The 19,834-nt window shown below is 45.8% G+C and overlaps 1 pseudogene across 1 annotated transcript in view; it reads right to left on the reverse strand.

The window, feature by feature from the left end:
* LOC306650174 (large ribosomal subunit protein uL4-like) overlaps nucleotides 1–19,834 on the reverse strand; it is a 193,010-nt pseudogene that overhangs the window by 1,793 nt on the left and 171,383 nt on the right. The window lies entirely within an intron of this gene.

Genomic DNA, 19,834 nt, shown 5'->3' on the forward strand with positions numbered 1-19,834 from the left:
TGCTCAGGAGCTAGGACTCTCTCCGAGCACTTACCATGTCTCAGTGGCTCCAGGGGGCTCCCTGCACCCCTATCTCAGGTGGAATTTTCCATTTGCTATTTAAGGATGAAGCCACCCTTTGAGTCTCTGAATGTCGTGCAAGTAGTTTCCACTGCCCACTTTTCTTAGCCCTGAACCCACATTTTCTGTCCCCATGTAGGATTAGAACCCCAAGCCCCAGGCTTAGAATCAGATAGCAATCTGGGCTTCTGTGAATTCAGTTTGGTCTTTCATTCTACTTAACATTTCTCTCTTAGCAGTGGACAGTTGAGGATCTCGCCTTCTCAGCTCCAAAACCCCTCGGCGTTACACGTTTGTTTTGGCAGGGGTGGGGTGGCCTAGCACGCCTGGTGACAGAAGCCAGCTCTGCCAGGCTCGCGACTTTGTGTTCATGTTGGCAACACAGCATTAACCACCAGCTAACTGCAAAGACAGCCAAAGCGTCACAAAAGTTAAAATAAAACACTAACAAACCCACATGAAAAAAATGTTAAAGCCAGTTTGTTGGTTCCAATAATGAAGATGGTAGATGCCATGGAAGTTAAAATCTGCAATATTGCATTTCCTGGGTAGCGTACAATGTGGTTCCTTCTGCATCAGACTGTGCTGAATCCAAAACGTGGCTTTGCTGCTGGCTTGTGGTGTGGTCTAGGGACTTCCTTCCCTGAAATTTGCCTTCCTAATCTATGGAATGGCAATAATGCCCACTGCCCATGTTTTCAGTGAGAGATGGAAGACTTGGTATGTGTACAAGTGACCAGGAGGGTGCTTTCATACTAAATTTAGATTTATTTAGAAAATGTTCCACTCACCTGACATTATCACCTGGAGTATCCCTCACTCCTTATTCCGTTTCATATCTCTCCCTCTCTCTCCTCCCTCCCTCCCTCCCTCCCTCCCTCCTTCTCTCTCTCTCTCTCTCTCTCTCCTCCCTCTGCTCTCATCTGCCGCTCTCCCTCCCTCCCTCCTCCCTCTCTCTCTCCCTTCCCTCCCTCTCTCTCTCTCTCCCTCTCCCTCTCTCTTTCTCTCTCCCTCCCTCTCTCTCTCTCTCCCGCTCCTTCCCTCCCCCTTCCTCCCTCTCTCTCCCTCTCTCTCTCTCCCTCTCTCTCTCTCTCTCTTTCTCCACATTTTCACCAGTGCACACAATAGTAGGTCTTCTGTCATCAGAAGCACTGACTGGGCTGGTCACAACAGCAAACACTGAAAGGACACTCTTTGTAAATGTCCAGTGCAGAGGAATTGACTTGTGTTCTACTTCATGTGTTAGTCAGCTCTCAGTCACTATAACAAAGTACCTGACACAATCAACTAACAAAGAAAAAAAGGTTTATTTTGACTCAGAGGTTTTTAAAAAATTTTTAAATTTTATTTGTTCTAATTAGTTGTACATGACAGTAGAATGCATTTATATATGGCTCAGAGTTTTGAAGTTGTTGGTCCATGATTGATTGGTCCTGTTGCTTTTGGGCTTGGGGTGGGGCAGCACATTGTGGCAGGGAGCTCTTGGGGAAGCAGAACTGTGTGCCTCGTGGCTGGAACGTGAAAGAGAGACAGGACCCTTGCCTTAAGGGCATGTCCCCAGTGACCCGAACCCCCCTCTAGGCACACAACCCCCCACCTCTTGAACTCTCTACCACGACCCAAGAGCACCAAGCTGGGGACCAGCCTTTCACCATGGGCTTGTGGGAGGTGCTTGTCCCCTGTCTTTGCTGAGTCCCCTCAGTGTGCATTTTGACCTGCCTGTGGCTGTCTGCAGATGCTGCTCGACAGCGCCTGTCCGCGGCTGTACCAGGCATCTCTCACCGTCGCCCTCTCTGGGATGTCTGCAGGGGCCACTCAGAGAGGCCGACACCTGTGCTTGGATCCTGCAAGTGTGGGACAGCCTCTTGCAGCTGGGCCAGCGGGCTGGGAGCTGTTGCTCCAGTACTGCCCTCTGACTCCTCGGAGGAGGGTCTCCGAGGGGCCACCCTGAGGCTCTGTTCCGGGGGCCAGAACTCCAGGTTCTTCCCGAATCCTGGAGATTACTTGCCCCAGGAGATCTCCTGCCCGTAAGGCCTCCCCTCGAGCTCTGCCTTTGGGGAGAATCCAGGCTGAGACACCCGTCCAGGTGCATCAAGAGACGGGATTTGTCCGCATGACCGGGCAGGAGCGTAAGGAGATAGATGGAGACGTAAGCGCTCACGGCGGCGCCAGGACATTTGTGTGTGTGGGCTGGTGAAGTCAAGGCCGCTTAGTTTGCAGACCTCTTCGTAATTTATACCATATCCTTTCCCAAAGAGGATATGAGACGTCTTTAGAGATAAAAGGAGGGTTAGAAATCATTCAAATTGCCTAAGCTGACAGCCAGCCCCACATGTAAAGCCGGGCACGTGTCACGTTGGTTGCACTGGGATCCACCCGGTGACAGGAAACCCGTAACCAGGACCCCTTAAGGGCAGGCCTTGAAGGGCCAGTTGCGCAGTCTCAGCACCTGATGGCTCTTGGGGTGTATTTCCCGACAAGCCCGTCCTGGGCCCGGAGGGTGCGTCGCGTGGGCTCCTGATGAGCGTTGTCGGCCGAGGCTGGCTTGGCGCTCACCTCCCGCTTTGGGGTAATAGGAGGAGTGTCTACTTCACTTGCCTGGGTGACCCATAAGAAAGTGGCCAGGGTCTTGCCCCTCTCAGCCACCTACCCCCCAGAGAATCTGGCCGCGATTCCCAACCTTAAAAACCGGATGTCGGGGTGTCGTGTCTCCAGCGGGAAGTCAGCTTCGGACGCTCTTGCGCTGGGCTGTGCTTTGCAGATCAGAGGCCAGTGGTGTGTGATGAACATGCAAAAGAGCAGGACTGGGCTGGTTCCGGAGCCCCTGACAGGTACCTGGCTGTGGCCACTCCCAGCTGCTCCCGTTGTGACCGTGGCACTGGGGACAGAAGTTACATCTTTCCTCTTGTTTCAGGCCCAATGGGTGGAATTTCCCTTTGACAAAAATCATAGAGAGGAAGAGCCGATCTGCAGGAGCTGGCAGGGAGGAGAGGGGTGGGACCCCGACCTATTTAAATAAGCAGCCCACCGACAGACCCGGAATGGACGTAGACCTGAGCAGGCGACTTGGCACAGGACGAAGCGGTCAGGAGCACTCAGAGTGGCCGAGACAGCCCTAGGGCACAGACAATGGCGGAAACCCAGGCTGCCGGGCGTGAGATCAGAGCACACAGGACAGGAGCAGCAGGCAGAGAATCGCAGAAGGAAACACGTCTGTGCTGGAGGAAGACCCAGGTCTGCAGATCAGAAGTGCTTGCCAGGCAGCAGGAGGAAGGATGGAAACAGATCAACCCCGGGAGTTCTCCAGGGAAATTCTTCAACTTCAAGGACAAAGAAATGATCAGCCACGCACACTGCAGAAGGAAGAGACTAGGGACAGAAGGTGCAAGTTGAGCTTACCTCGGCTTGTCTTTCTCAGCACTAAATCGGAGTCAATGTAGACAAAAGAGGACATTTCTGAAGGGAAGAGGAGTCGCACATGATTGTGCTCACATGTGAAGGCATGAGGAAGGTGTCCTTAGGTAGGGGATTCAGAGACTCCAGCAACCACCGTCCCACCCTCAGGAAGCTCACAAGGAAGCCAAGCGTGGTGGTGCACACCTGTAATCCCAGTGACTCAGGAGGCGGAGGCAGGAGGATCGTAAGTTTGAGGCCAGCCTCTGCAACTTAGTGAAGCCCTAAGCGACATAGTGAGGCTCTGTCTCAAAATAAATTAAAAAGGGCTGGGATGTGGCTCAGTGTGAGAGCACCCCTATGTTCAACCTCAGTACCAAAACCCAAACCAAACGAAACACTAACCAAGAGTCATTTCCAGCCTCTCAAAGGATGATTCATGATAAAGAGTCCACAAATAACCAGATGGGGCATGAAGAAAATGACAGCATGCACTGAAGTCATTTAAATAACTATTGTAAACATGTTTTGAAAGCAGAATTGCAAGTGTCTTCATTAGGTCTGGAAAGATGTTAAGAGTAAGTGGTCCCGGGCTGGGGACAGAGCTCAGTTGGTAGAGCGCGTGCCTGACATGCATGGGCCCTGGGTTCAATCCCCAGCACCCGCCCCCCGCAACACAAAAAAGTGGTTCCAAGTTTCAAGTTGTGCCTGTTGGTGACCCTCATGGGGCCAGACGTCTGTGATGAGGACGAGGGCACATGCCGTTCTCCAGCTCCTGGGGACAGTTCCCCTGCCTCCATTTAGGTCTGCCTTGCTCAGCGGCTGCTACGGTTTGGATATGAGGTGTCCCCCAAAAGCTCATGTGTGAGACGATGCACAAAAGTTCCGAGGTGAGAAGATTCGATTGAGAGTTGCAAGCTCACCAGCGGAGTCACCTGCTGGGATGGATTAACGGGTGGTAACTGGGAGGCAGGGCGTGGGTGGAGGAGGTGAGTCTCTGGAGGTGGGCCTTTGGGGTCTATAGTTTGTCCCTGGTGAGTGGAGCTCCCTCTCTGCTTCCTGGTTGCCACGCCTGAGCTGCTTCCTTCTGCCACGCCTTCTGCCATGGTGTTCTGCCTCACCTCGGGCCGAGCTGTGGACTTGGCCGATGGTGCACTGAACCTCGGCAACTGTGAGCCCAAGGAAGCTTTTCCTTCCCTGTGTTGCTCTTGTTGGGTATTTCGGTCCCAGTGATGACAAAGCTGAGTAGAACGAAGGCCAGGGTCTCTCTTTGTGCCCTCATCTCCACATTGGGGTGCCAAGAGTCCTCACCACACTGGGGGAGAGTGGAGAGGGACTTCCCAGGACTCTGGACTCTGGCAGGCAGGGCTGTGAGGTGGGCGTGCTGAGGTGAACTGGGTTCTCCTGAGGAACACTTCCCCTTCTTCCCTCCCTGCCCTCTTCCTCCTGTTCCCACATCTCCTCCCCCACCGTCAGGCCAGCTCTGTTCAGTCTGGAAGAGGGGACGTTGGTCTTGTATTCCATCATCTTCCTCTGGCATCTTGAATCTTTGTTTCCACCTCATGACAGGCTGCAGGAGACAGGATGCCCTTCGGAGGAAGGATGTTACAAGGGATATTCACAAAGGGTAATGAGAGGGAGGGATGTTCACAAACGACAGCCAGATTTACAATCCGAGACAACCAAAATCATCACCCAAACTTTTATACTGTGCAATACAGTGTATGCAATGAAAGGGACACACACAGTACAATGACTCACCCCCAAGCAACACCGTATGGCCCCTGCCTGGGCCTGGAGGGGAAACTCCATCAGTGCCCAGTGTCGGGTCTCTTTCCGAGGCCCACAGCCTCCCTCAAGAAGTGCCTCCCGATTTTGTTAGGACTCTCTCACTTGCTTCTCTTCAGAATCTCACTTCTTCACATGCGTCATCAAACCTGAGTTTAACCTTGAACTTCATGTAACTGAAGTCGGAGAATATGTGTTTATTTGTGGGTCCAGCAACTGGGCTTGGTGTAGTCTCCGCAGTTCATTCACACTGTGCATATAACTGGAATGCATGTGCCTGGATTGCTGTGTGGCACTCTGTGGTGTATGCCACCACGGAGGTGTTCAGTCAACTGCTGATGGACAGGCAAGCTCTGTCCAGTTTGGGGTGATTACAGACAATACTGCTGTGAACAGTTTCTGCCTTTGGGCACTCATATGCCTGCGTCTCTGTGGATGGTCTCCTTAAGCAATAATGCAGTGTACCACGTGGTTTTATTACCTTTAACCTCTGCAGCCGAGTTATTGATATGGGGAGGTGTATTTTGGCCCCGGGACTTGCATCTTGACTTATGAATGCGTGAGTGACATTGTTACAGGACATAAAAGGCATTTAAAATTGCAACACTAGTAAATGTTGACATAATAGTATGATAGGCATCAGACTCATATGTAGAATTTTCACATATGCAAAGAGTAGTGTGGCTTAAATAGCATGCCCCATGCTCTGGTGATTGTTGCAGTTGATCAGGCGAAGTCCTTGAAGCAGGTGACACTGCACATAACTTTCCCTTTTCATTTTCTGTTGTTTTCTATATTGCTGAATTACATATATTGACTTTCTAACCAGAAAAAAAGTTCAAAAATGTCGCTAAAAATGAAGCCACAAAGAGCATAAAGAAGCCATAAACGCAGAGGACGTGGTTTCACTGGAAACAGGAGGTTACACGCTCACTGTGGTTGAATGTGAAGTTCAGCTCTCACTCTGTGGCAGCTGAGGTCACCCGAAAATCCCACGTAGTGTGTGAACCTCATTGTCTGATAGACGCAGCAATGCCTTCTCTAGGAAGCACGCGTTTTCTCCCGGGGCATGATCTGCATGCACGGGGATTTCCAGGCTGTTGGGTCATTTTCTCAGGGACATTAGATCGCTAATGGGCAGGTGCTCAACAGTGACATTTCATCCCCAGATGGTGACTTTCGGACTCAAAGGCTTGGACATGAAGTCCTCTTTCAGGGAAAGGGCTGGTGAGTGTCGGTTAACATTGTAGGGTTTCCTGGATCAAGGATGGAAATTAGGAACCTTGAGAATGACTGACATGTTCCCAAGTATGGTCAACAGTCTGATTTCTGCAAGGTCTCTGCTACTTCTCGTTTTCATATCTAACCCCACGGAAACCCTTGCTCTGTCCCTGTGAGACCATCAGCATCAAACCTGGCCATGTCACCTGTTAAGGGCAACAGAATATGACCCAAAGTGGTGAATGCCGTATCCAGGTAGCAACGTGAAAGAACACGGCAAGGTTTGATCTCTGCTCTCGCTTCCGCAGTCGGATCGATGTGTCCAGAGAGAGCTGCATTCTCGGTGTGGGGCCTGGAATGAATAAGGTAGGGAGCAGATGAATAGATGATGCATGAAAAACAAGTAACACACCAGGGAAGAAGCCCGTGTCGATGAAAAGCCCCTGAGCCATTGTGGGCTGCTTGTTACCCAGTGCAACATAGCAAAAGCTAACCAATACATAAGACGGCCCATCTCATGTTGATCAGCTCAACTAAATTCTCTAGTAAGTTCTTGGAGTGTGACACAATCTGCTCACTGAAGCAAAATCGATCAGCTTTGTAATAGCAGACGTTTCCCCTGGTCAGGCCATCCTAGAACTTCAGGGAATCTACAAAACCTTTATCATGCAACATTTTTATGTTTATGAACTCGAGTGCATTTGTTTGGTGAGGGGGTGGGAGTCAGTCCATGGATTCTTCTGTTTCTCAAAGAGATCCAGACCTGAAATAGATCAGTAATGGTATAGCAGAGACCGAATACGCAAGACGTAAAACTGACGCTTACGTATGGAGGTCGCCTGACTGCTCATCCTGAGGGGGTCCTCACAAAAATGTTTACTTTTCCTCTCAGAGAAGTTTGTGTCTGTTTTAGGGTCTGGATAAGTCTATTTCTGACATCCGGAAGTCCTGTGGGATGCTTTGGGCCTGAAATATTTCAGGGCAGGTGTTTTCAGTCACCCATTCACAAAGGAATATGACTTCTGCCAAATGTGTAATTTTTAGAAAGCTGATCTCTGGTTGGAACCCCAGAAGGAGTGACTTGTGCATCAGGTAGCCACGTGAATTGCCTTATTGGATGGGGCTGTTTAGGCTGGTCCATTTTATCTTGCAGGGTTGCCATTAATGATCCCCTGGATGCTCATTTCCCAAAAACTTCAGCAGCTTCTGATGGCCTTTGTCTGCAGTGACACAGCCATGTCCTAACACAGAGAAGGGGCACGTCCTCGGTGCTCTGCTCCGAGATCATGCATCCTGGTCATCTATCACTGAAGAGAGCATTTAGCTCCATGTCCAACAGACCCAGTACTGACCCACCTTCACCACTGGGACTGAGTTCCCCTCTGCTGGGTTACAGTGGTGATGCTGTAGTCCCCCCAGCAGGATGACAGTAACTTCGCATCTTGCTAGTATCTGCTTACTCTGACCCGAGAGAGACTGAGTCAGGAAATAATATGCGAGTGATGGATTCATGTAAGTGGCTCTTAGCCACTTAGTTAACTTATTAATAAAAAGAAATATCACACTATCACTAATGTAACTGCTGGGCCTATGACTTGCTCCTCAGGAACAATGTGGGCCAGGTGTCCCAGTCTTGTGGCTTTCTGAGATGAATGCTGATGGAGATTTTCGAAGAGGGACCAAAAGCCTATGACCCTTTAATAATGTGGAGGGGACACAATTTATTCATGAAGACTGGTTAAACTTCACTGGGTCAAACGGAGGGTCTGTACCTGAACAATAAAGGAAATGCTTGTGTAAGACTGGCTTTGGATGGTGGACCGAATGTTATACTAGCCTCCAAATAATAAAGTCTCTAATTGTTTAAGAAGACACAAGTCCCGGGCAACTCTGGTAGCTCTTGGTCACCCTTGGAAGGACTGACACTTGCCATGACCAGTGCAACCAAACTCTCGGGTCTGGCGAGGGGCAAAGGGGGATTGGAAAATAAAGATTCAAACACAGGTTTTGAAGATTAAGCTGGGATCAGGTGGAGCTCTGCTCTCTGGAGGAGATGCACATCTAGAGAGTTCTGCCAGCAACCTTTATTTACACATGTCTCATTATCAGGTAAAGACATGCAACTGTTATTCTTCATATTCAGGAAAGTTACAGAAACTAGGACATCTATGTGACTTTTCCACAGTTGCACAGTGTGATGTTAGGAGCTCTGTGTGGCTCTCAGGAAAGCCCACTGTTAACAGTCACTGTAAGGCGGCGGGAACAGAAGGAGAGCTGGTGTTTGTCTAGCGTAAGTTCCTTCCTTCCTTCCCAGAGCTGTGCGCCTGAGATCAAGGCCAGAGACGGTAGGACTCTTGCACAGCCTCCTCATGCAGGGCATTGCTATAGCAGCTGAGCATTCTGTGCCCTTGCACAGGAACACTCCCAGGCACCGGCATGCCACAGCCATGAGGTCACCAGAGACCCCAATCTCAGCCACTGCTGTCCCATCCTTTGTCACCACTCTCCACAGACATTTCAGCCTCCCTTCCTCACAAAGGGTGGCCCTTGCCCAGTTACTCCAGGAGAGTCTGCGTCCCTCATCCAGGAGCCCAGCTGGAAGGAGATGTTTGATTGCCTGTTAGTGTACACTTTGCACCTGCCCAGGTTCAGGTCTACATGGGGAAAGCTTGGCTGTGGCAAGGGTGGACCATTCTAGGCTCATCTGACTTCTTCCATCAACGTCCCCCTGTAGGAAATTCCAACCCAAAGCGACACCCCATGGCACCCCCAGACCCTGACCTCCCACGGGTCATGCTCTTTAACTCCAGGAGGAGGAGATCCCCAAACACAGGTGACTGTCACCAACTCTTCTGCTCAACCTGAGCTCTCACCTGGTTTCTCAGAGAGGAAGCTGAAATCATCCATGCAGTCTCCCTCAAAGCCCCCTCGACAGCCTCGTCTGCATCCAAGGCATGGTTTCTCCTTCCTTCTTGTTCATGGCACGGGCTGTCCCCTTCCAGGCTAAGATCAATACTGCCAACTCTACCCTGGATCTCTTCTGCTCACCCAGACCTTGCTCATGTAAACTCTCTCTTCCTCTTTCCTTCCAGGAGTTCAGACTTGAGGATTAGACGCAAATGCCAAAATCTGTTACAAAAATCAGAATGTTTTCTTGACTCCAGCTTCCTGTTCTATTTCCACACTGCTTTTCAGTCCTTATCAGAAATCTTGGAAGAGTGATCTGTGCTCATTCTCAGCTCTTTCTTTATCCCTCTTCTCAGATCACAGCACTCTGACTCTCACCCATCCCCAAGAGACACTGCACTAACCAACATCACTAGTGACTAGTTTCTTGCTAAATTCAGTAGATTCTTCTCTATCTCTCTTCCTGAGTTTTCAAATGCATTTGATGTTGTTGACCGACTGCTCAATCTTACTGGAAACAGCCACTTCCCACTTTTCTGGTTGGCGGGTGCATCATGTAGTATATGAATAGCGCACATTCTAGAGCCCAGTTGCCAGGGTTCCAATTCTGGCTCCAGTCCTTACCAGCTGGGTGACCTTGGGAAAGTTCCATGGATTCTCTATGCTCTGACTTGTAGTGTTGTTGCAAGGATTAAATCAGTTCCAACAAACAACTAGAAATGGTGGCTCGCATACAACATGCTAAATAATGGCTTACTGTTTTTATTGCTTCTATATTCTCTTTTACTGCTCTCTCTTTGCAGTCTATCATTATACTCCCTTATCTGTGATTTGCTTTCTTTGGTTTCAGATATTCGAGGTCTGAAAATATTAGAGGGAAAATTCCAGAAATAAAAAATCCATAAGTTTCCAATTGTGGCTGTTCTGTGTAATGACATGAGACTTTGTGGCATTCTCTTTTATTCCAGTGGGACACCAACGATTCCTTTCTGTGGTGTGTCCATGCAGTATATACTACCTTCCCATTAGTTACTTGGTAGCCATCTTGGTTATGAGATCGCTGTTGCATGATGACTTCTATGTGGAATGTGGAATGACTTATATGTGGAATCCATGGGTTCTGGGACATAGATACCCCATGGATAAGGGGGTTCTACTGTGTGTGCTATCTGTGGAGAATCTCAGTCACCCCTCCAAACCTTCTGATTATCCCCACTGTGTTAACCCAGCACTCTTGCTAAGCCTCAAATGTATGTAACCAATCGCCTGCTTCAGGATATGTCTTTCTATCCAGAGTCCATGTCTGAATGCCGTGTTCTTTCTCACAGCTGTCTTCCTTCCTGTATTCTCTGTCGCAGGAAATGGAAGCACCAACCATGCCCTTTCAAATTGAATACCAGAAATAAGTTGTCCTCTTAGCCTCTTCTTTCCCCCATTCCTGCCCACCCAGTTCCAAGTGCTCTGTCTTTGTTCTCCATTGTCACTGGGCCAAGGAGGGAATAGTCCTCTTCTGCCTGTAAGAGCACAAGAGCCTTCACCTGCCTGTGTCACCGCCTCTTGCTCTGTCCAGTCTGCTGTCCATCTACGCAAGGCTTGCTGTGACGTGCCAGTTGAAGACTGATGGCTTTGTCCTCCCCTTCAAGGCCATGATGGCCTCATGTCCACAGGCTCACATGTTCTGACCCAGTCACTCTAATTCCTTTGGATTCTCAAACCTCTTGGGTCCTCTTCTCCTTTTAAGCCTTTAAACATGCAAAATAACATAGAGATGAAGAGTTTGGATCAAAAACCAAGATTATTGGCTTAAAACTCTGGCTCCACTTTTTAAAAAATTTTTAAAAAATTTTTTATTGTAAACAAATGGGATACATGTTGTTTCTGTTTGTACATGGAGTAACAGCATACCATTTGTGTAATCATACGTTTACATAGGGTAATGGTGTTTGATTCATTCTGTTATTTTTTCCTTCCCCCCCACCCCTCCTGCCCCTCTTTTCCCTCTATACAGTCCCTCCTTCCTCCATTCTTGCCCCCCTCCAACCCCCAATTATGTGTCATCATCCGCTTATCAGCGAGATCATTTGTCCTTTGGATTTTTGAGATTGGCTTATTTCACTTAGCATGGTATTCTCCAATTTCATCCACTTGCCTGCAAATGCCATAATTTTATTATTCTTTATAGTTGAGTAATATTCCATTGTATATATATGCCACAGATGCTTTATCCATTCATCAATTGAAGGGCATCTAGGTTGGTTCCATAGTCTGGCTATTGTGAATTGAGCAGCTATGAACATGAATGTGGCTGTATCTCTGTAGTATGCTGATTTTAAGTTTTTTGGGTATAGGCCGAGGAGTGGGATAGCTGGGTCAAATGGTGGGTCCATTCCAAGTTTTCTAAGGAATCTCCACACTGCTTTCCAGAGTGGCTGCACTAATTTGCAGCCCCACCAGTAATGTATGAGTGTACCTTTTTCCCCCACATCCTTGCCAACACCTATTGTTGCTTGTATTCTTGATAATTGCCATTCTAATTGGGGTGAGATGGAATCTTAGTGTAGTTTCAATTTGCATTTCTCTTATTACTAAAGATGGTGAATATTTTTTTCATATGTTTGTTGATTGCTTGTAGATCTTCTTCTGTGAAGTGTCTGTTCATATCCTTAGCCCATTTGTTGATTGGGTTATTTGTATTCTTAGTGTAGAGTTTTTTGAGTTCTTTATATATTCTGGAAATTAGTGCTCTATCTGAAGTACAGGTGGCAAAGATTTTCTCCCACTCAGTAGGCTCTCTCTACACATTGCTGATAGTTTCCTTTGCTGAGAGAGAGCTGTTTAGTTTGAATCTGTCCCGTTTGAATCTTGATCCATTGTGAGTTGAGTTTTGTACAGGGTGAGAGATAGGGGTTTAGTTTTATTCTGTTGCATATGGATTTCCAGTTTTCCCAGCACCATTTGTTGAAGAGGCTATCTTTTCTCCATTGCATATTTTTGTCACCTTTGTCTAGTATTAGAAAATTGTATTTATTTGGGTTTGTGTCCGTGTCCTCTATTCTGTACCATTGATCTACCTGTCTATTTTGGTGCCAATACCATGCTGTTTTTGTTACTATTGCTTTGTAGTATAGTTGAAGTTCTGGTATTGCGATACCCCCTGTTTCATTCTTCCTGCTAAGGATTGCTTTAGCTATTCTGGGTTTCTTATTCTTCCAGATGAATTTCATGACTGCTTGTTCTATTTCTGTAAGATATGTCATTGGGATTTTTATTGGAATTGCATTGAATCTGTATAGCACTTGATAGTATGGCCATTTTGACAATATTAATTCTGCCTATCCAAGAACATGGGAGATCTTTCCATCTTCTAAGGTCTTCCTCAATTTCTTTCTTCAATGTTTTGTAGTTTTGTAGCTTGTAGAGATCTTTTACCTCTTTTGTTAGATTGATACCCAAGTATTTTATTTTTTTTGAGGCTATTGCAAGTGGAGTTGTTTTCCTCATTTCCCTTTCAGCTGTTTCATCGCTTGCGTATAAAAATGCTTTAGATTTATGTGCATTGATTTTATAGCCTGATCTTTTGCTGAATTCATTGATGAGGTCTAGAAGTTTTCTGGAGGAGTTTTTGGATCCTCTAAATATAGAAACATGTCATCAGCAAATAGGGGCTGCTTAAGTTCCTCTTTTCCTATTCATATCCCTTTAATTCCTTTAGTCTGTCTAATTGCTCTGGCTAAAGTTTCGAGGACGATGTTGAATAGAAGTGGTGAAAGAGGACATCCCTGTCTTGTTCCCATTTTTAAAGGGAATGGTTTCAGTTTTTCTCCATTAAGAATGATGTTGGCCATGGGCTTAGCATAAATAGCCTTTACAATGTTCAGGTATGTTCCTACTATCCCTATTTTTTCTAGTGATTTGAGCATGAAGGGGTGTTGTATTTTGTCAAATGCTTTTTCTGCATCAATGGAAATAACCATATGATTCTTATCCTTAAGTCCACTGACATGATGGATTACATTTATTGATTTATGGATGTTAAGCCATCCTTGCATTCCGGGGATGAACCCCACTTGATCGTGGTGCACAATTTTCTTAATATGTTTTTGGATACGGTTTGCCAATATTTTGTTAAGGATCTTTGCATCTATATTCATCAAGGATATTGGTCTAAAATTTTCTTTCCTTGATGTGTCTTTGCCTTGTTTGGGTATGAGGGTGATATTAGCTTCATAGAATGAGTTTGGTAGGGTACCCTCCTTTTCTATTTTCTGGAATACTTTGAGAAGTATTGGAATGAGTTCTTTGAAGGTCTTGTAGAACTTGGCTGAGAATTCGCCTGGTCCTGGGCTTTTCTTGGATGGTAGGTTTTTAATGGCTTCTTCTATTTCATTGCTTGATATTGATTAAATTGTGTATGTCCTCCTGGTTCAGTTTGGGTGGAGCATATGTCTTTAGAAATTTGTCAATGTCTTTGTTAGCTTCTATTTTGTTGAAATACAGATTTTCAAAGTAGCTTCTCATTATGTTCTGTATCTCAGTGGTGTCTGTCGTGATATGTCCTTTTTCATCATGAATTTTAGTAATTTGAGTTGTCTCTCTCCTCTTTTAGTGTGGCTAAGGGTTTGTCTATTTTGTTTACTTTTTCAAAGAAACAACTTCTTGTTTTGTCAATTTTTTGAATTGTTTATTTTGTTTCAATTTTGTTGATTTCAGCTCTGATTTTAATTATTTCCTTCTTTCTACTACTTTTGCTGTTATTCTGTTCTTCTTTTTCTAGGGCTTTGAGCTGTAATGTTAGGTCATTTAATTGTTGACTCTTCATTCTTTTCTGGAATGCGCTCCATGCAATGAATTTTCCTCTTAGTACCGCTTTCATAGTGTCCCAGAGATTTTGATATGTTGTATCATTGTTCTCATTGACCTCTAAGAATTTTTTTTTATCTCCTCCCTGATGTTTTCTGTTATCCATGTTTCATTCAGTAGCATATTATTTAGTCTCCAGGTGTTGGAGTAATTTCTGCTTTTTATTTTGTCTTTAATTTCTACTCTCAGTCCATTATGATCTGATAGAACACAAGGCAGTATCTCCATTTTTCTGCATTTCCTAAGGGCTGCTTTGTGGCATAACATATGGTCTCTTTTCGAGAAGGTTCCATGTGCTGCTGAAAAGAAAGTGTATCCGCTCATTGATGGATGGAATATTCTACATATGTCTATTAAGTCTAGGTTATTGATTGTGTTATTGAGTTCTATGGTTTCTTTGGTTGGTTTTTGTTTGGAAGATCCATCTAGTGGTGACAGCAGTGTGTTAAAGATACCAAGAATTATTGTGTTGTGGTCTATGTGATTCCTGAAATTGAGAAGGATTTGTTTGATGTACAGGGATGCACCATTGTTTGGGGCATAAATATTTACTATCGTTATGTCTTCCTGATTTATGGTTCCCTTAAGCAGTATGAAATGTCCTTCTTTATCCCTTCTGACTAACTTTGGCTTGAAGTCCACTTTATGTGATATAAGGATGGAAACCCCTGCTTTTTTACTGAGTCCATGTGCGTTAGGTTTTTTCCCATCCTTTCACCTTTAGTCTGTGGATGTCTTTTTTATGAGATGAGTCTCTTGCAGGCAGCATATTGTTGGGTCTTTCTTTTTTTTTTGATGAGTTTAGGTCATTAATGTTCAGGGTTATTATTGAGAAATGATTTGTATTCCCAGTCATTTGGGCTTATTTTTGATTTTTAACTTGGCTCGGTTTCTCCTTTGAGTGGTTTTTCTCTAAGGTAGTCCCTCCCTTTGCTGACCTCCATTGTTGTTTTTCATTTCCTCCTCATGGAATATTTTGTTGAGAACATTCTTTAGTGCAGGCTATTTGTAAATTCTTTTAATTTTTATCATGGAAGGATTTTATTTCATCTTCAAATCTGAAGGTTAGTTTTGCTGGGTATAGGATTCTTGGTTGGCAACCATGTTCTTTCAGATCTTGAAATATGTTGGTCCAGGCCCGTCTAGCTTTTACAGTCTGGGCTGAGAAGTCTGCTGCTATCTTTATTGGTTTTCCCCTATATGTAATCTGATTCTTTTCTCTCACAGCCTTCAAAATCCTCTATTTTGAATGTTAGGCATTTTCATTATAATGTGCCTTGGTGTGGATCTGTTGTGATTCTGTGCATTTGGTGTTCTGTAAGCCTCTTGTATTTGATTTTCCATTTCATTCTTCAGGTTTGGGAAAATTTCTGATATTATTTCATTGAATAGGTTGTTCATTCCTTTGGTTTGTATCTCTGTGCCTTCCTCAATCCCAATAATTCTTAAATTTGGTCTTTTCATGATGTCCCATAGTTCTTGGAGATTCTGTTCATGATTTCTTACCATCTTCTCTGTTTGGGCGACTTTATTTTCAGGACTAAATATTTTGTCTTCATTGTCTGAGGTTCTGTCTTCCAAGTGGTCTAGTCTGTTGGTGATGCTTTCCATCGAGTTTTTTATTTGGTTTGTTGTTTCCTTCATCTCAAGGATTCCTGTGTGGTGTTTTTTGAGAATCTCTATCTCTTTTTTGAAATGATCTTTTGCTTCCTGCAGGTGCTCTTTCAACTGCTTACTGGTATTATCATTCATTGCCTGCATTGGCTCTCTTAACTCATCCTTTCCTTCACGAATCATCTTAATCATGTATAATCTGAAGTCCTTTTCTGACATTTCTTCTAACATACTGTCCTTGGATTCTATTAATATAGAATCTAGATTTGTTTGATTCATTTTCTTCCCTTGTTTTTTCATGTTGTTCATGTATCTTCCCCTCTAGTATGGCAAATGGGGAGCTGCAGCTCGGGGTATGGATGTGGTTGGCTGGAGGTCCTAGAGGTGGGGTGCGGTTGGTCAGGCAGGGGTCCTGGAGGTGGGGTGTGTTTGGTCAGATTGCGGGATCCTGGAGGCCGGGTGCAATCAGTCGGTCTGGGGTCCCGGTGATAGGACGCAGTCAGTTGGTCTGGAGGTCCTGGCGGCAGGGAGCAGTCAGTCGATGTGAGGGCCCCAGAGGCAGGGAGTGATTGGTTGGGCTGAGGGATCCTGGATATGGGGCTCAGTCAGCCCAGGCAGGGGTCCTAAGGGGCCTGGCTGTTGTCTCAAAATGGCGGCAGCCACGTGTAATCAAATCTGCAGGTACTATGACAGTGAACTTCCAGGCATCAGCAGGCAGCTGGTGCTCCACTGGTCGTCTGCGGTCAGTCTGCTGGCAGCTGTTGGATGATCGGGAGGTGAACCTCAGGTGGTGGGTGATGGGTAAGTGAAAGGCAGGCAATGGACAGGCAAGAGGTGGGCAAATGGCGCCTGACAGTGAGTAATCTGCACTCAAAAAAAGCGTTGATATGCTGGCAGACTGCAGGTAATCACAGTAGAGAAATGGGCTAATCAGCAGGGGATCTATAAGCAGCAAAAACTGCCTCACCAAGAAATAGATATCCTCTGCTTCAAACCGGAGTTATGGAGCAACAAGGAATGCAGCCTCCCTTTCATCCGCCATCTTGGATCTCCCTGGCTCCACTTTTTACAATGATATGATCCAGGGTAGTTCCTTAATCTTACTGAGTCTGTTTCCTCACATGTCAAATAAGCATGGATACAATATTTATCTCGTACAGCATTTACAGAGATTCCATGAGATAATATAAATAAAGAGCTACATAAATGTCTGTTAGCTATGTTGACTTTCTTTCTCCTAGACTGCTTTTCTTCTCCTCTTCTCCTGGTTCCTGGTCATCTTTTGGTTGTTGGATGAGACCCCATTTCTTCCAGGAAGTGTTCTCTGATCATTCACATCTGAGATAAAGGGCCTTCCCAGGTATTCCTAGGACGCCATCATTCATATTGCTCCACCGGTATATTTCTGTACTGGTCTGTAATGTACTTAGGGTTGAGGGTCATGTCTTCTCTGTTGGCATTTAACTCTCAGAGCTGGACTTATCGTGGCATTTAATAAGCAGTTCTGTAATGTGTGACCTTATTGGTGGCAGAAATACCAGATCTTGCCTAAGGAGCTCCAGGTTCTCTAGGAAGGCAGTGGTACTCTCATGGGGCTGCAGGGTGAAGGCTTAGAGTCGGCTTTGCAGGGCGGGTACAAAAGCAGCTAGAGCTCTGGCAAGGAGTGGGGTTTGGTGAAACGAGGTGGGTCTCTAACAGAGGTAGTGGCAAGTGAAAGGCACAGAGGCCAGAGGGAAGACTCGGCTGGTGCTCATGGAGAGGTGTCTTGGTGGTTGAGTTCCAAAGCATAGTGTGTGGCCAGATGTGGAAGGGACTTGAAGGCTTTGCTGTGGAGCCTGGGCTTAATTCCAAAGTCTCCATCCCATGCAGAACGTCCCTGGTGTGCTCTCTTCCACCCTGTGACCCCTCTCAGCTCCCCACAGGGACCAAGGTGCCCATGTCTCTGTAGGTGTATTTCTCAGCAACACGGTGCCCTTGCTGGGTCTTTGCTGAGGCATTGCTGAAGCTTCTTAGGTCTCTGATTAGGCTCCTAAATGGAGGCTCTGTTCCCACCTTGAAAGCTTTGGTGGAGACTGTGGTCACTGAAGGACGTGCGTCATAGTGTGATGCCGTCTCATTGTGTGATTCTGGGTCCCCCACTAAGTCTGGAGTGGAGATAATTCACCTAGAGGGGTTTTGCTGGGGGATGTGGCTGGAAAAACCTTCAACTTGCCTCCTTTCCAAGGAGGTCTTCCTGGAAAAATAAACATCAGGAATGAGAGCGAAGGAAGATGGTGGTATCTTCCCAAGAATGGAATTTCTCATGTCAGGAGAAATCCCTGAAGAGTTCTGTGGTGTGGCGCTTAGGTAGAGTCTGTTGGTCCCCTGTGTAAGCCCATGGGTGACCTATGACCATGACTCAGGCTCTAGGGACATCTGCCAGTCTTTCCAGGAGTTTGAATGGGAGCTTGGGAGACTCTGGAGGCTGAGATGGGAAGAACTTTGGGATCTCAGACGTGTCTTTTGTGGAGTAAATGAAGCAATAAGGCATTTAGTCTCAGATTTTGGTCGTGGGTGTTTCTGACTGATACTCTTGATCTGACTTTCCTATATGCCATTTAAAAAGTAAATATGGGAAGGACATAATAATAACAAGAATAGGCATGCTATGGACAGAAAAACCACAAAGTGGTAAAATAAATCCTTGTCATTTGTAGAATAATACCTAACGGAGCCCATTTTCTATGACTCTGGTTTGTATCTTAATTGATCCCAAAGACCATTTGTTGAAAGCTTGACTGTCAGCCTGTGGATGGCTCCTAATGGCAGGAGGCGAGGTCATTGGGGTGTACCCTTGAAGTTGATATGGGGACACCATGACTGAAACTTGTATCTTTCCATCTTTAAGTTGCTTATCTCAGGTATTTTGTTACAGCAAGGGAAGACCGACTAACCCATCTACCTACCCATTTGGTAAGGATTAAAGATAAGTAAATGTCTACCACTGATGAGAACTTGTGGATGTGATCCACTGCCTGTTGTGTCCAAATCTGTCATAGGCAGCAGAAGTGCAGGTCCCCTGCAACAGATATCTGTATTCTAATCTCCAGAGCCTGGGCCATAGGTGAGTTAAGGTTGTGAGGGAATGACAGCTAAGATACTGTCTTTAAAAGAGATTAGCCTGGACTGTCCTAGTGGACCAATGCAAGTACGAGTGTCCTTACAAGAGGCAGAGGGAGGCACCAGAGGAGGCCAGAGTGATGGGACGTGAGGAGGTCTCTGCCCCCCATTGTTGGCTTTGCAGACAGAGGAAGGACTGTGAGCCAAGGAGGGCAGGTGGCCTCTGAAAGCTGAAGAAGGAGACAAAGTGGATTCTCCCCAGAACCTTCAGCAATGAATGCAGGGCTGTCAACACCTGGGTTTAGCCCCACCATTTGCATTTTGGCCTTTTAATCTGTAGAATTATAAGAGAGTAAACTTGTGTTGCTAAGCATCTGGGAATTTGCTAAAGTTGCAGTGGAGACTAGCGACCAGTATGGTTTTCCTAACTTTCACTTCATTCACTTATTTTAAGAATCTGAAAGTGTCTGTTATTTGGCCAGTAATGCTATCTTTTTTTTTCTCTGCACCTAGTTTCTCTTTTATAAACACCTTAGCATTTTACATTAATACATTTGACAAAGAACACACTTTTTTTGTTCTAATTAGTTATACATGACAGTAGATGCATTTATGCATTTTGATAGATCATACATAAATGGAGTGTAATTTCTCATTTTTCTGACTGTACATATTGTGGGATCATATCAGTCATGCAATCATGTATGTACATGAGGTAATAATGACCGTTTCACTCTACTGTCCCTCCTGTTCCTGTACCCCTTCTCTCCCTTTACTCGCCTCTACCTGATATACAGTAATGCCATCTTTAAGGAACTTCCTTGAGGCACAGTGTCTATGCCCAAAGATGTATATTGCAACAGCAATTATAGGAAAGGACAGAAACAATCTG

This window comes from Sciurus vulgaris (genome assembly GCF_902686455.1).
Source record: "Sciurus vulgaris genome assembly, chromosome: 18".
Taxonomy (NCBI): domain Eukaryota; kingdom Metazoa; phylum Chordata; class Mammalia; order Rodentia; family Sciuridae; genus Sciurus; species Sciurus vulgaris.